Raw genomic sequence first — 15,490 nt, forward strand, 5'->3', positions numbered from 1 at the left:
AATCGGATGTGGCTTTCCATTGCTTTCCAGGGCCCATGAACATTCTTCTAGATTCTCAGATCACACAATGCCTATCTTAATTTCATATGGCATGATTGGTTATGAATCACTGTGAGCCAAGGCTGATCTTTTCTTCAAGCTGTAAAACATATGCCCTTGGGGTCCCTTGCCATCCCATCCCTTGCCCCTTGTCTTCTTCCAGGTCCCCTGACTGCTTACTTCCCTATATTACATGCAATAGACTTTGGGCCTCACATAAACCAGACCCGAAAAGTCCTTTGACCCCTTCCCTAATGACTTACAATCTACCAGGAAACCCATCCTTGAATTGCATTGTGATTCATTGCCTGTTAATTCTTGTATCATGTGGTCTGGGTTACGTTTTTCATTTTATTCTAGGGAAATAATGTTTTACCCTTAGGTGACTGTCACAAGGTGGGAATTTTGAGTTCTGGTCTGGTGAGCGGCATGGGTAGGCAAAAGGGGAGTGGACATAGAGACAGGGCGAGTTGAACTTTGGATCCGTTAAGGCATATTAGATAAGGTGGTCTTGTTCATAATACTCATGTATTTGTATCTGTCCCCATCAAAACAGATTTGAGAACGTCTTTAAAAATATTGAGTGAAGTGAAAGATAAAGGGAAGATAAAGAAAACTAAGTATAAATTAGGCATATAAAACGCATGGTGAAGAGTTCTATTTGCTTATTGAGGGTAGGCTATAAATTTGGCTCGGAGCTTCCTAGTTAGCTAAAGGGAAGAGTGAAATAGAATACACTCTCGGGTGTGCAATGTCCGTAAGATAAGAACCAGTGTTCTTGGTACTAAGACCCGAGACTTCGACCTTGCAAGTTAGTTCATTAGTTTGCCTCCACACGGAGTGCCTGAGGTAACCCGGTGTTATGTGTGAGAGGACTTCTTCTGAAAGAGGCCTGACTTCATTGGTGCTCTATTCTCAAGATAGCTGGACAAATTCATTCTTTGTCTCTCTCTCTCTCTTTTTAAGTTGAAGTGTGCTTGCCACACCGCGTTACATTAATTTCAAGCCTAGATTCGTTCTCTTGCACTTCTAGGTTGAGACCTTCATGTGTGACAGACAAGCAGTGAATAAAATGTTTTGCTAGTTTTTCTTCACTTGATGGTATAGATAAGGCAGTAATTTTCTTGGACCCACAGGTAAGATAGACGCCAGCCCTAGAGAGAATTAATGAAGGGGAAAGGGGAGTTTACCCCCCTTGCTCCCTTAGGCACCAGCTCATTGGTTCGCAAACATCTATTGGTAGCCTGCTGTATGCAGTTGCTGCCTTAGGCTTCAGAACATGAGTTTTTCTTTGGCTCTTTTTTCACCATCCTGCTTCAAGCCGTTACCCTCTCTTGCTTGGATTCCTACAGTAGTCTCTCAGCATCCCCCCCCCCCCCCCCCCACCACAGGGTGCAGTCTCTACTCAGCAGCTGGAGGGCTCTTTTCCCTAATCCGTCTCCTTTTCCTGTCCTGTTTAAAACTCTCACATCGCATGTGTGGAATCAAATCCCAGCTCCACACTATGATTTGCAATCTCCCTCATCATTTGCCCCCGGGACTTCTGTGATATCATCTCCAACCCCTCCCTCCCCTAGCTTATTAACCCCCCCCCCCCCCCCCATTCCCGCCACTCCGACTGCTGCTCTGCTGCTGACTATAGCAGGTTTATTTTGGCTGGTGGTTCCTGCAAGCGCATGCTGGTTCTCTATGTAGGATGCGCTTGAAGCCCACATTTTGTCGCTCACCATTGTATCAGAGTCCCCTTCTCAGCAGGCCTTCTCTGGGCACCCAGTCCAGGTAGCTGTGCATCCTCCAAGCCCAGCCAGTCTCTGTCACACTGTTCGCTTTTGTGTTCTTGGTTATACTTACTCCAATCCACAGTTACCTTATTCACGCTCGTTTGCCTGTTTGTCTGTCTCCCATGCTGGAACACTAGCTCCAGGGCCTTAGCCATCCTCTGTGCACAGTGCCCAACACATGGCCTGCTGCGGGAGAGTTGATCAGAAGTGCTGGTTGGGGTGCCTGGGTGGCTCAGTCGGTTAAGCTCCGACTTCCGGCTCAGGTCATGATCTCATGATTCGTGGGTTCCAGCCCTGCTTTGGGCTCTGTGCTGACAGCTCAGAGCCTGGCACACGCTTTGGATTCTGTGTCTCCCTCTCTGCGCCTTCCCCACTCGTGCTCTGTCTCTTTCTGTCTCTCAAAAATCAATAAAAATGTTAAAAAAATAAAATATGTAGAATCTTATGTTTATTTAAGGATATCTTATATTCTGTTTATAAATATGGCTTTATTAAAAAATTAAAACATCTTATTTCACAAAAATGTGGGTCAGTTAACATTAGCACTGTCAAGAGACTTTTTATTTTTTGCCACAGGAGGGCACTGTTGGCAAACATAAGATGATTTTTAGGTTGAAATTTAATAAAGGTTTAGATTAAGCTCTTAAGAAGCATTTGTCCCACTAATAGATTAAAATGGCCAATATTGTCGGCAGTGGGCATTGCCTTGCCATTAATTCTGTCACGGCTGAGTTTACTGTGTATATATGTCCATGAACTGCATGTTATCTATATCAGAATCATACTGTGTTTCACCTAGAATGCTCTGTGAGTCATTTTCACATATGGAAGTCACCTTGGTGGGTCTTCTAGTTGAACTCTATTAGTTCACAGGTTCATTTAGGGTCATAGAAGTTAGATGACCGTTCATTTGGGAGTGAAACTAAAGACTTACATTTATTCATTTATTTAACAGAGCATATTTAACACCCATGATGCACAGGACATTATGGTAGAGATTAGGGTACAGGAGAAATACAATATCATCCTTCCCCTCAAGAGGTTTATTCTGGTTGTAAGTGAACAGACCCTGACCCCCACCCCCATCCCCAACCCGTAACCCCATGCCCCAGCCAGGAGTGCAATCGTTAACATAGTAGAGGCACTGTTACCCATCTTTATGTACAACTTACCTTACGAATATTCTTTATGTAGACATTAGATCACATCACATAAAAACTTTTACGGTAAAAATTCAAGTGCTTGGCAACTTGTGGGTAGCCTTCACATATTATGTTGGTTATTTATTATGTTAAAATCCTTGGACGCTCTGTTTTGATGATTTGAAAAATGAGAAATGAGAGGAAAATTTCCAATTAAAAAACTGGTCTAATTAAAAGAAATAAACCCTCTGCAGTAAGGATAATTAGGCCTTGAGAGATTTATGGCTAAATTGCCATTACTGTTCCCATTGGTTCAGCCCCAGACCTGGGCGATTTCCCTCGGACAACAAGCTGTAGAGTCACGCTGGGTGTTCCTGAATTCGGTGAGTGCATTTCATTTCATGTAACTTGCCAGTTTGTTTTCTGCGTTTCCTGTATACCGGCTCTGGATGCAACCATTGTCACTTAGTGATGATTGCTTTTGTGCTTCTCGTGGTCATTGGAAGGCTTGATTTTTCTTCATTAACAAAATGCACTGTTTGCTCATAATTCTACTAGAAAGGATTGTGTCACTGCCCTTAAGTAAGGATGCTGTGTGGTTTTAAGGAATTTCTCGGTTCTTAAAATGACAGTGTGTGAACCTTATAAAAACACAGCATGTCTGTTTAATTTATTTAAATCATCGCCAACTGGAAGAGCCTTTTTAAAGAATTCTCCACCACCTAATTTAGATGAGATAGTACTGCTAACACTTCAAATTAAAATGCCATTTATAAAATGTTTAATATTTAATAGACACAGTTATTGTCTTTAATGGCTCATTTACAACATGCTTTAATATGTTCTAAAATGGCTCAGTAGTAAATTCTTCATAGATGTTTTTAAGCAGGCAATAAAAAAGCAATTTATGACATGTATATACCACATTCTGGCATAAAAAACGTGCCCACTCTAACATATGACGGTGAACATGCTCTAAATTACTAAGTAATTCCATGCATCGTGTGATAATTATAAATGATAGCCCAGTGGAGGCATCGGCCATGTATCCATGTTTGAAATATATTCATGTAAGCATCAATAACCTATTAGATACATTTACCTTCATCAGCACACTCTTAAAAATAGGAAACTCATTAATACTTGTTTCAGAATAAATTTGTGAAGAGAAGGTTTACATCGGCTTTTATGTATTTTTGTGGAAAAGCTGCTTGAAAATTTCCAGAAGACAATTCAATGCGGTTTTGTTATTTAAGCAACTGGAAATGGAAACATCTTTCCTCATTTCTGTCTGAAGAAATGATGAATGAATTTATGTAGGCAACTTCCATTTCAAAATTTCCATTGTTTATCAGATAAGACATCCCTTAGTGGGATCATCTTTCCTCGTGTTTTCCACTCACAAACCTGCTCCCCCCCCTTTTTTTAACTCCCTAAACCCAGGTTGCTAATTTTTGATGCATTTGTCATTTACATCATCTGCTGTCTTGATTGAGTAGAAATTAGTATGGTAAAATGATTTATTACAACGTCCAAACTTTTAAGGGTGTCACCTCTTTTATCAGTTGTTGGGAGAATTATGCTAACCTGTTCCCTGATACAGTGGGGGGGGGGGCGGGGACTGAGAACCAGAGTTGCCAGGCCCTCCTAGTAGATCCCACCCTGGGAGGTCAGACGAACTGACGGTGAGTCTGGAAATAGCCAGTTATTGGAAAGTGGCCACTGTGCAGGTGATGCAAGGCAGAACTTGTAACACTCACCATTGGCCAGGCGGGAAAGGGCAGTGCCGTTTGGGACCATTTGCTTTATTATTTTTTTAAATTTAATTATTATTATTTTTTTTTAATTTTAGAGACAGAGACTGAGAGTCAGCAGGGGAGAGGGGCAAGGGGGGAGAGAGAATCCAAAACAGGCTCCGTGCTTAGCGTGAAGCTGACACGGGGCTTGATCCCATGACTCTGTGATCTTGACTTGAGCCGAAATCAAGAGTGAGTTGCTTAACCAACTGAGCCATCCAGGTGCCCCCTGTTTGCTTTGTTATTAAGCGAGAATCTGCTCTGCTGTGTTGTTGCAGAAATGCTTCCAAATTGGAGTTTGTCAGGAAATGAGTCTGGGAGGGTGCATAGACAAAAATCCTCTTTTTTTTCCTTTGGTTTTGTTTCAATGCCGAATTCCTTCATTGAAATCCACAAAAGTAATTTAGCCTTCATGCGGTATGTTCTGGCTCTGGTGTATTTTCTCTGCAATGTTTTAGACAAGTTGTGATCTGCAGTGTGGTTGTCTCCCATCTGTTTGAAAAATGGCAGCTTAAGCATTCAAGGACTTTAGAATTCTTGCATGTTTGGTCTTAATTTGGAAAATGACATAAGACTTTAATAAATCTGCAGCAAATCAGAAGCCTGCAGCAATTCTGAATCCCTGTTTTTTCGCAGCTTTTCCGAGATGAAGCAACATTTATTTAGGGGTTAATAGCAAACACCTTTGGCTCCAAGCCTGGATCTGTTTGCACATTTAGTCCAGTTGCCTACACACATTTTTCCAGGCAGAATTCTCATCTTTAGGATGCTGATCAAGGTCTTGAGTCCCTAAAGAAGATAGATTTATTTTCAGTCTATTTACTAAAGCATGAAAAGAGACTAATACTTTTTGGAAATAATTTCACAGGAACTGGAACAGTAGGTGCCTTGGTACCAGATGGCTTGAATTTGAATCCTAACGTAGCTGCTTGTTGGCTGGGTGACCTTGGGCAAATCACTTACTGTCTTTATGCCTTACTTTTCTCATCTGTGTATCAGGATATAAATAAATCCTACTAATATTTTATTTGTTTAAAATTTTTTTTAATGTTTATTTATTTTAGAGAGAGAGAGAGTGACAGAGTGAGCAGGGGAGGGGCAGAGAGAGAGAGAGGGAGACACAGAATCCAAAGCAGGCTCCAGGCTCTGAGCTGTCAGCACAGGGCCTGACGTGGGGCTTGAACTCACCAACCGTGAGATCATGACCTGAGCCATAGTTGGACGGTTAACCAACTGAGCCACCCTGATGCTCCAATCCTACAAATATTTTAAAGTGCTTTAACATAGGGACTGGCACTATGTGAGTGCTTCTGTGGGGGCTTGAGTGGATGCTCAGAGAATTGAATTAACCAGAACATTACAACTACCAACTCTCCGTGTTGTTTAGGATTGGTAATAAATTCTAAACCACTTTTGTATATCTTATGAATGGAAGGCTTTTAATTAGATATGTCACTTTTTGTGGGCTATGGGCATTGAGGAAGGCACCTGTTGGGATGAGCGCTGGGTGTTGTATGAAAACCAATTTGACAATAAATTGTATATACGTATAAAGACATGTAACTTCTTATTTTGACATCATTTCTGACTTAATGAAAAGTTGAAAGAATAGTACAAAGAATGCCTATATGCCCTTTACCCGGATTCACCAATTGCTTACATTATGCTCATTATTTTTCATATTCATTCAGTCTTCTGTGTCTCCCTTCCTTTGCCCTTCCCTCCTTCCCCCTCCCTCCCAGCATCATTTGAAAATGAGGTAGAGGCATTTGCTTTTTATTCTTCAATATTTTAAGGTGTATTTTTAAACATAATTTAATTTTTTTATTATTATTTTTTTAACGTTTATTTTTGAGACAGAGAGAGACAGAGCATGAACGGGGGAGGGGCAGAGAGAGAGGGAGGCACAGAATCGGAAGCAGGCTCCAGGCTCTGAGCCATCAGCCCAGAGCCCGATGTGGGGCTCGAACTCACAGACCGTGACATCGTGACCTGAGCTGAAGTCGGACGCTTAACCGACTGAGCCACCCAGGCGCCCCAAGGTGTATTTTTTTAGTAATGACATTCTCTTTCTTTTTTTTTTTTTTTTTTTTAACGTTTATTTATTTTTGAGACAGAGACAGAGCATGAACGGGGGAGGGTCAGAGAGAGGGAGACACAGAATCGGAAGCAGGCTCCAGGCTCTGAGCCATCAACCCAGAGCCTGATGTGGGGCTCGAACTCACGGACCGCGAGATCGTGACCTGAGCTGAAGTCGGATGCTTAACCGACTGAGCCACCCAGGCGTCCCATGACATTCTCTTTCTTATTTACAGTATGATCAAAATCAGGAAACTTAAGGTTGCTACAACCCTCTAATCTGCAGACTACGTTTAGAAATTGTTAATTGTCGCAATAATGTCATTTATAACAGTATGTGTGTATGTTGTGTGTATGTGTGTGTAGGCACTTCATCCTGAGGATAGCTTTGTGTGTGTATGTGTGTGTTTCTGGTCCCAAGATCCAGTCAGTGCACCATCAGAATTGCATTTTGTTGCCATGTGTCTCTCCTTTACTTGAAACAATTCCTTAGAATTTTTTTTTTTTTTTTTGGTCTTTCATGACCTTGATACTTTCAAAAGCAATTACATTTTAGAGTGTCCCTCAAATTTGAGTTAGTCTGATTTTGCGTCGTGATTAGATCTTGCTGTAAGGTCATTGTGTCTTCCAATTCTAAAAGGAACTGTGATATATCATCCCTGTAAATTTGTAGACTGGAAAGCTGAGAAGGAACTTGATGCTATCCAGATTGACATGTGTGGAGTGAGGCGGGTGTAGCAAAACCAACACAGATATTCTGAGGCTGCTTATCTACAAGTAAATGACTATTTCAAAAGAATAATCCCTTTAGGGAATTCGCCCTACTCATGGTGGGGGCAAATAGATCCAGAGAAAAGAGAAAGGGAAAAAAACCTCACTATTTCCTTGATAAGAAATCAAGTGTAGGCAGAATTTTTTCCTGTGTACAACAGAAATAAATTAAACATCTGAAGAATGGTCTCCTGTGGCTGGAAACCTCCAAGTTTCTTGGTACCAGGAAACATAAACAGGCACTCTCTGCTCCTTTGTTGGAAGAGAGTGACTATCCCTACGCAGTACTAACACATGAGGGAAAAGATGAAAAATGTACCCGACATCTAAATGCCAAGTGTTTTAAGTTCATTCTGAGAATGATGGGGCGCACAAAAACTTTTTTTTTTTTTTTAAGTCAAGACATGGGCAGTGTCTTTCATCATGGAAAACATGGAATCTCTTTAAAAACAAACACGTTTGGAAGCAGATGGGTAGAAAGGACTGTACTGTGGCTGGAAAACAACAGAGAAAAGAAATGACTAGAAGTAAATGCTTTTGGTGCCATGTGCGAAATTATTCATGCTCTTGATTGCACTCAAGTTTGGAAGTGACAAGAAAGAGTTAATCCTTTGAAGCCAGCGCCTAGGGTACACCCTGGGAAAATCTGACCGAATGAGTTACTGTCCAGCCTGAAATTAAACTCCTGGCTCCTTGTCTGGCATACGAACGATGAGATCACATTTCTTTTCACTGATGGGTCCATTTTTTAATGAATTGAAAAGAAGAATCCCCAGTGGTTCCTTTTGTGTGAAGAAAACAAGATAAATATTAGCTAGGAAAGGTCATTTTGGTTTCCAATATGTGGGAAGTTCATTATGATGGATTCTGATAAATTATACTGTGTATTTCTTTCCGATAACAGAAGGTCACACTGTGCCCTTGGGTGGACATCAGGACAAACATACTTAATAAAGTTGGAGGATGTGGGACATGAACAGTTTCCAGTATTTTTTCCCCCAAATACCTTATATTTGTGCAGTTATTCAAAGTCTCTTTCCTCTTGTTGAGCTGTTCACTCAAGGCCGACTCTCTTTCCTTAAGCCCCAAAGGGGTGGGTCTGTGTTCTTCAGTCAAACATGTAATTACCTTTAGGGGCATCTAAAGAAGAGAAAAGGCTCAGTTGTGCTTTGTGGCGGGTTTGTAATAGGTTCAGTGTGATTCTAAAGTAACTAGACTGTGTTGTAGTGAACATTTTTATCTCATGTTTGCAACTGTAATATTTACTGATGCACATCGTCATTTTTCTCTGATCTCCACCACTGGGAGGGATGCCTTTAACTTAGCAATGTTAAATATGGTGTAGTTTTGGGGCACCTGGGTGGCTTACTTGGTTGAGCTTCCAACTGTTGATTTTAGCTCAGGTCATGATCTCATGGTTCGTGGGACTGATCGGTTTTGGGATCTGTGCTGACAGTGTGGATCCTGCTTGAGATTCTCCCTCTCACTCTGCCCCTCTCCTGTACTCGCTCTCTCTCTCAAAATAAATAAATAAACTTAAAAAAAAATGGCATAGTTTCAAGGTCCATTTCCCCCCCACCCCTTACATGTCTTTGGTTTGGGATCATCTGAATCCTTGCAAAAATGTTTCACTGAGTAGAAAAGTCCTTTGAGGTCTGTGCATTAAAGGACCATGTTGGATGTCAATTAGGGAATTAACAAGTGTTCTTTGTATTTTGGTGTAATGGTTTATTTTGGAAAGACATTTACCCTCTTCCTCCTTCCTGGCTTTTCTTTCTTTCCTTTTTTTTTTTTTTTTTTTTTTGGTATTTTTTTTTTTAAATAAGAAATTTATTGTCAAATTGGTTTCCATACAACACCCAGTGCTCATCCCAATACGTGCCCTCCTCAATACCCATCACCCACCAACCCCCTCCTTCCCAGCCCCCATCAACCCTCAGTTTGTTCTCAGTTTTTAAGAGTCTCTTATGTTTTGGCTCCCTCCTTCTCTAACTTTTTTTTTTCCTTCCCCTCCCCCATGGTCTTCTGTTAAGTTTCTCAGGATCCACATAAGAGTGAAAACATATCGTATCTGTCTTTCTCTGTATGACTTATTTCACTTAGCATAACACTCTCCAGTTCCATCCACGTTGCTACAAAAGGCTATATTTCATTCTTTCTCATTGCCACATAGTATTCCGTTGTGTATATAAACCACAATTTCTTTATCCATTCATCAGTTGATGGACGTGCTGGCTTTTCCACTGCGCTGTGAGCTTGGGCAAGTTGTGGAACTCTTGGAATGGGCAATCTCCCACTTCATTTTCATTCCAATGTTAAAGAAATGGGGAGAATGGAATTTTGCATCATGAATGGTTTGGGATCCTCCATCAAATTTTGAATGCCTTTGCTGCTGAGAGAACTTTTCCTTTAAAATTGTGTTCTTTTAACCACATCTGTGGCTAGTGGGTGTAGGATTCTGTATCCTTCCCCCCTTGTGTGTTAGGACACTTCACAAATATAGATGCATTCCGTTGCCTACCACAGTCCTGCAACTGCAGATTTCACTGTAAAAAACAGTATTTTGCTACCGGAAATCTGTATCCTTTCAACATTAGAATGCTAATGCCTTGCCATCTTTTTTGTTTCTTAAATAGGTCTTCCCAAGCTAAGATAATTTTTTGGAACTGCAGAAATTGTTGGTGATAGCTACAAATGGGAATTTGGAGTTGGTCTGAAATTCATCTTGAAATAATTGTGTTTGACTGGAACCATATCTTGTGAAGTCACCAAGGTAAAATGATTTTAACAGACACCTAGAGATGGTTTCTTTATGAAGCATTGAGGACTTATCAAAACGGAGTATCTTAGAGTTGATGATCCTTTATAAAAGGTTTCTTTTACATTTGAATTTTTGGGTATTTTGGGAATCCAAGTTTTTCAAATTTTAGCTCTGATTTTTGAAACCATTTCCGTCTGTGAAGCAGTGTCTTGGCTACTTGGTAGGGTGACAGGCGAAATTTTAAAGATAAGCCAATTTTGTTATACTTTTGAACAAAATGTTCAATGTGGAAGAAATTGAAGTTGAAATATTATGGTATGTGTAGTAGGTCAGAAATCTTTTTACTGGGGGTCTGGTTTATTGACTAAAATAAAGAAAGACTGTTGAATGCTCACTCATCCCCAGGCCTTTTTCCAGACAGCAACAGCTGTTGTTAAGTAAATACCTGTTCTAGGCACCGAAACGTCTCCCAGGAACCTGCTACATAGAATTGTCCTTATAAGAAAATGGATCAGGGATCATTCCCTAGGATTGGAATGGGTGCCCTTGAGGCTTTGGCGTTGGGGTTTGTTGTTGGGATCCAACCAGGTAAACAGAAAAGGCATTCTGATAATGTTGGACACAGGGAATTGAATTCAGGGAATATATATAAAGGGGGAGTCAGAGAAGTCAAGCAGAAGGTGTGGAGGCAGCCCAGGGATAGGGAACAGTGGGAAGCTACTACCATCCAAGGCTTGTAGAACAGGAAGGAAGTTGTGTTTGCCAGCACCTGGGGGAAGGGACCCTCGGTGGGAGCTAGAACCATAATGGGCCTTCTGGCAGGAACTGGCACCATGGAGGAGAAATGACCCCTCCATAGATCCTGCCCAAATTGGAGAAGGTGGAGAGAAATACCCCTATCCTTTTTCTTTCACTCTCCAGGCTCTAGGTACCATCTCCTATTGGTTAAAGCCAGCTGATTCAGGGGCCTGGAAATCGCATCCGGTAGGAGTGACCCAGGGTAAGGGAAGAGAATGGATCTTAGGTCAAAACAGGCTCTGGCAGGGAGAGGCTTCATGTATGAAACCACTTCCTGTGACATTTTAACAAGCATGGTGTGGTCTCTTTATACCTCTGAGGATGAGTCTTCTCTTGAGGATGACTCCCCAGCCCCACAAAGTAAATGAGGTGTATTGCATGTGCTGTGTTCTGTTTGAAGACGGACAGTAGTGGACACTACAATGCCCTGCCCAGATCCCCCTTTAGGAATGAAGGATTTATTCCCTCACTGTTGGGAGTGCTGCGGAAGGTGGCCTACAGCTTCTTTGAATTATCCTCAATTCAAAGAGCCCCCTTCCCTAAAATTACCCCCCTTTTTAGGGGCGGCTCATATCCAGTGATGGATCAACATGGAAAAGGTGTGGCCCTTCATGCCAACTTGGGACCACTGAGAATGGGCATCTCAGCTGTGGAATTCTCTATTGGGTTATCTGAGGCCTTTTCCTCCTTCTGTCCTGCCTTCTCCCCTCCCTTTGCCTTCCTCCTCTGTAGGTGATAACCCTAGAGCACCCCTCAATTAATTCTGTGCCCAAGCAATTCCCAACCTTGATACTCAGAGAATCTCAAATATACTCTCCAAATTTGGTAAGACCCATTCAGACAAGTTTAGGTGATAAAGAGACTGATAAACAGATGGAAACCAGATTTCACTTGTACATTAGGTAGGAGAGGTTATAGTTCACCTGAAAGACCCAATCTGAATTTGGAGACTAAATTGGGTGGGACTTAGTGGTTAGAGACAGGGGAGCCAAGCCACAAAGCCGAAGAAAAGTCTTTAATGGTACTGAGTGGAAGGTAAAGAATTAAGAAGCCAATGGGCATCTGGAAATTGGATTAAGAATAAGAAGGTAGGGAGGTGGGGTGCCTGGGTGGCTCAGTCGGTTACGTGTCCCACTTCAGCTCAGTTCCTGATCTCACAGTTTATGAGTTTGAGCCCCGCGTCGGGCTCTGTGCTGACTGCTCAGAACCTGGAGCCTACTTCGGATTCTGTGTCTCCCTCTCTCTCTCTGCCCCTCCCCTGCTCACACTCTGTCTCTTTCTCTCTCTCAAAAATAAATAAACATTAAAATTAAAGAAAAAAAAAGAATAAGAAGGTGAGTTTCAGAACCAGGTTGACTCTGATGGGTTTATTTACAAGGAGAGAGAGCTGTTCATACTTGAAGTTCTCAGCAATGTGCCTCACATCTCAGAGAATGGATCGTGGATACACGGACTGGGCAGGGGGGGATTCTGGTCTTCAGGTCAGTCTGGTACCTCTGAGGAATCCCAGCTGAAGGAAAGGATAGTGAGGGAGAGCACGTTCCCTTTGGGTAACATTTTCCTCAGAGTTGAGAGCAGGTCCTGGCTGTTAGCAAGAACACAAGGACCTCAATTATATGGGCCCAAGGAAATGGATTTTGCTGATAACACGCAGTTGCTTGGACATCATGCTTTCCCCAGTTGAGCCTCTAGGTGAGGACATGCCCAGAGGACATTTTGATTTCTGTCCTGTGAGTCCCTGGGCCGAGGACATGGCTAGAATGTGCCAGACTTCTGACTTAAGTGCCCTGTGAGATAATAGGTCCAGTGTCATTTTAAACTGCAGAGTGTAGCAGTTTGTTATGCAGAAACAGAACACTAATACCCCATTTATCTGATTCCTTAAAATTCTCCCTTTTGGGGTCACTAATTGCTGCCAACTGGAAGCCAAAGTGCCTGATCCAGCCTGCAAATGTGTTTTACTTGGTCTGTTCTGCACTCTGTGTTTAAAATAAGACAAATGGAGTTAGTTGCCAACATGTAAAACGTGCTGATCGCGTACCAGAGTCCATTTTCTCTTGAAAAGTTAGTCCTGGCCTCCCTGGGCTCACATTCCTGGGCTACAGTAACAGTCCGGGGTGGCAGCCGCTGTCCCTAGCTAGGCCTCCCTACTCCCTGCCACTCCCAGTGCCTCGGGTCTCGCCAGCCTATGCCCTCACCTGCAGGCATTTGAATTTTTGACACTTGGGTTAGAGCTTTTGTAACAATTAGGTCAGTAACTAATATTGGAGTTAACAACTGGAATTAAAAAAAAAATTTAATGTTTATTGTATTTTATTTTTTTATTAAAAATTTTTTTTTAAACATTTATTTATTTTTTGAGAGACAGAGACAGAGAATGAGCAGCAGAGGGGCAGAGAGAGAGGGAGACACAGAATCTGAAGCAGGCTCCAGGCTCTGAGCTGTCAGCATGGAGCTTGACACGGGGCTGAAACTTGTCAACCACAAGATCATGACCTGAGCCAAAGTCAGACACTCAACTGACTAAGCCCTCCAGGCACCCCACAACTGGAATTTTAAAACACGATGGGTTGGGACAGAGCACTTTGCCCACAAATTCCACAAATATGGAATTTTGAAACTACATGCTTTCGCCAGTTAGTAATAAATTAATAATCAATTCCCTAAAATGATAATATAATTAATTACAGTTGATTCTTGAACAACACGAGGGTTGGGGCACTTGAGTCCTCCAAAACTTAACTACTAAGAGCTTGCTGTTGACTGGGGCACCTGGCTGTCTCAGTTGGTTAACAATCCGACCTCAGCTCAGGTCATGATCTCACAGCTTGTGAGTTCAAGCTCCGTGTTAGGCCCTGTGCCGACAGCTCAGAGCCTGGAGCCTGCTTTGGAATCTGTGTCTCCCTCTCTCTCTCTGCCCCTCCCCTGTCCCTCTCTCTCTCTGCCCCTCCCCTGTTCGTGCGCTCTCTCTCCCTCTCCCTCTCCCTCTCTCTCTCTCTCTCTCTCTCTCTCAAACATAAGTAATAAAACATTAAAAAAAAAAAAAGAGCCTATTGTTGACTGGAACACTTACCAATAAACAGATGGGAGAGATAGGAGATGGGGCTTTGAGAAATGAAGGCATGTGTAGGCCTTTACAGCAGAGAGACTTGATGTCCCCATGTTAGTTTAGAATGCTCAGGATTTCCAAGGCGACGGGCAAAAGAAAGTCAACACTTGGTGCCTTTTTAATGCCGAGTTGTTCAAAGATGATACTGGAACCTTGCCTTCCCCTGGCTGCTTCAAAGGCAGATGGTGTCTCCTGTCAATGAGGAGGATGATACCTTTTCAACAAGATCTGTGTGGCTGAACTGGGAGACGCCAAGAGAGAAGGGTGGGGGTAGAACCTGTTCTCTGGAGTATGATTTGGATGCTAGGTGCCCAAGGCGGTGCTTTCCCTCAAGCACAGACTCGGGGCTCTGGCTGAGGTGATGCTGGTGGTCATGGGATCTCGACCCTTCCTTCCAGAGCTTCAGAAATTTCATCTCTAGTGAGGCAAAACGGAAGCCAAGCCCATGGGCCTGTCTTTACTGTCTGTCCGTGAGTGTTGATACATGAACTACATATATGAAGGGGATTCCTTTGATCCACTCTAGTGAATTATATCAGGGACAACATGACTCATGTGCCTAATACCACTGGAGTTTCACATGCCAACCTCTCTGACTTTTGCTTGAAAAAGTTAATTAAAAAAATTGGAAACAAGCCGATCACGTTCTATCTAATGTCATGTCAAAAAGGGCAGGAAATTAGGGAGATGTCAACCATCCTTCAATTAAAAAGAAAATTGGGGGATGGGACACCTGGGTGGCTCATTTGGTTGAGCATTACACTCTTGATTTAGCTTCTGGTCATGATCCCAGGGTCCCAGGGTCATGGGATTGAGCCCTGTGTTGGGCTCTGTGCTGAGTGTGGAGCCTCTTAAGATATTCTCTCTCTCTCTCTCTCTCTCTCTCTCTCTCTCTCTGCCCCTTTCCCCCACATCCACATGAACTTGTCGTTGAGCAACTGTTTTGATACTGTCCATTCATATGAACCTAGGTTTATCTTCCCAGCTTTATTGAAATATAATTGATACATAACCTGGTATGTGTTTAAGGTATACAATGTGATGATTTGATAAATATATATAAATTGCAAAATGGTGGGGCGCCTGGGTGGCGCAGTCGGTTGAGCGTCCGACTTCAGCTCAGGTCACGATCTCGCGGTCCGTGAGTTCGAGCCCCGCGTCGGGCTCTGGGCTGACGGCTCGGAGCCTGGAGCCTGCTTCCGCTTCTGTGTCTC

The 15,490-nt window shown here is 42.6% G+C and overlaps 1 protein-coding gene and 1 long non-coding RNA gene across 4 annotated transcripts in view; one reads left to right on the plus strand and one right to left on the minus strand.

The window, feature by feature from the left end:
- TAFA4 (TAFA chemokine like family member 4) overlaps positions 1–15,490 on the plus strand; it is a 174,539-nt gene that overhangs the window by 35,546 nt on the left and 123,503 nt on the right. For all 3 annotated transcript variants that reach the window (XM_058726231.1, XM_058726228.1, XM_058726229.1), the window contains exon 2: positions 10,245–10,381. The gene's annotated coding sequence lies outside the window, so the exon portion shown is untranslated. The remainder of the gene's footprint in view (positions 1–10,244; positions 10,382–15,490) is intronic.
- LOC131509922 (uncharacterized) lies at positions 5,307–14,334 on the minus strand. Its single transcript, XR_009260785.1, has 3 exons — positions 14,241–14,334; positions 8,615–8,748; positions 5,307–5,547 (listed from the first exon to the last, which is right to left on the minus strand). It is a non-coding gene; the product is annotated as an uncharacterized LOC131509922 (long non-coding RNA).

Source organism: Neofelis nebulosa, chromosome 4, assembly GCF_028018385.1.
Source record: "Neofelis nebulosa isolate mNeoNeb1 chromosome 4, mNeoNeb1.pri, whole genome shotgun sequence".
Lineage (NCBI taxonomy): Eukaryota > Metazoa > Chordata > Mammalia > Carnivora > Felidae > Neofelis > Neofelis nebulosa.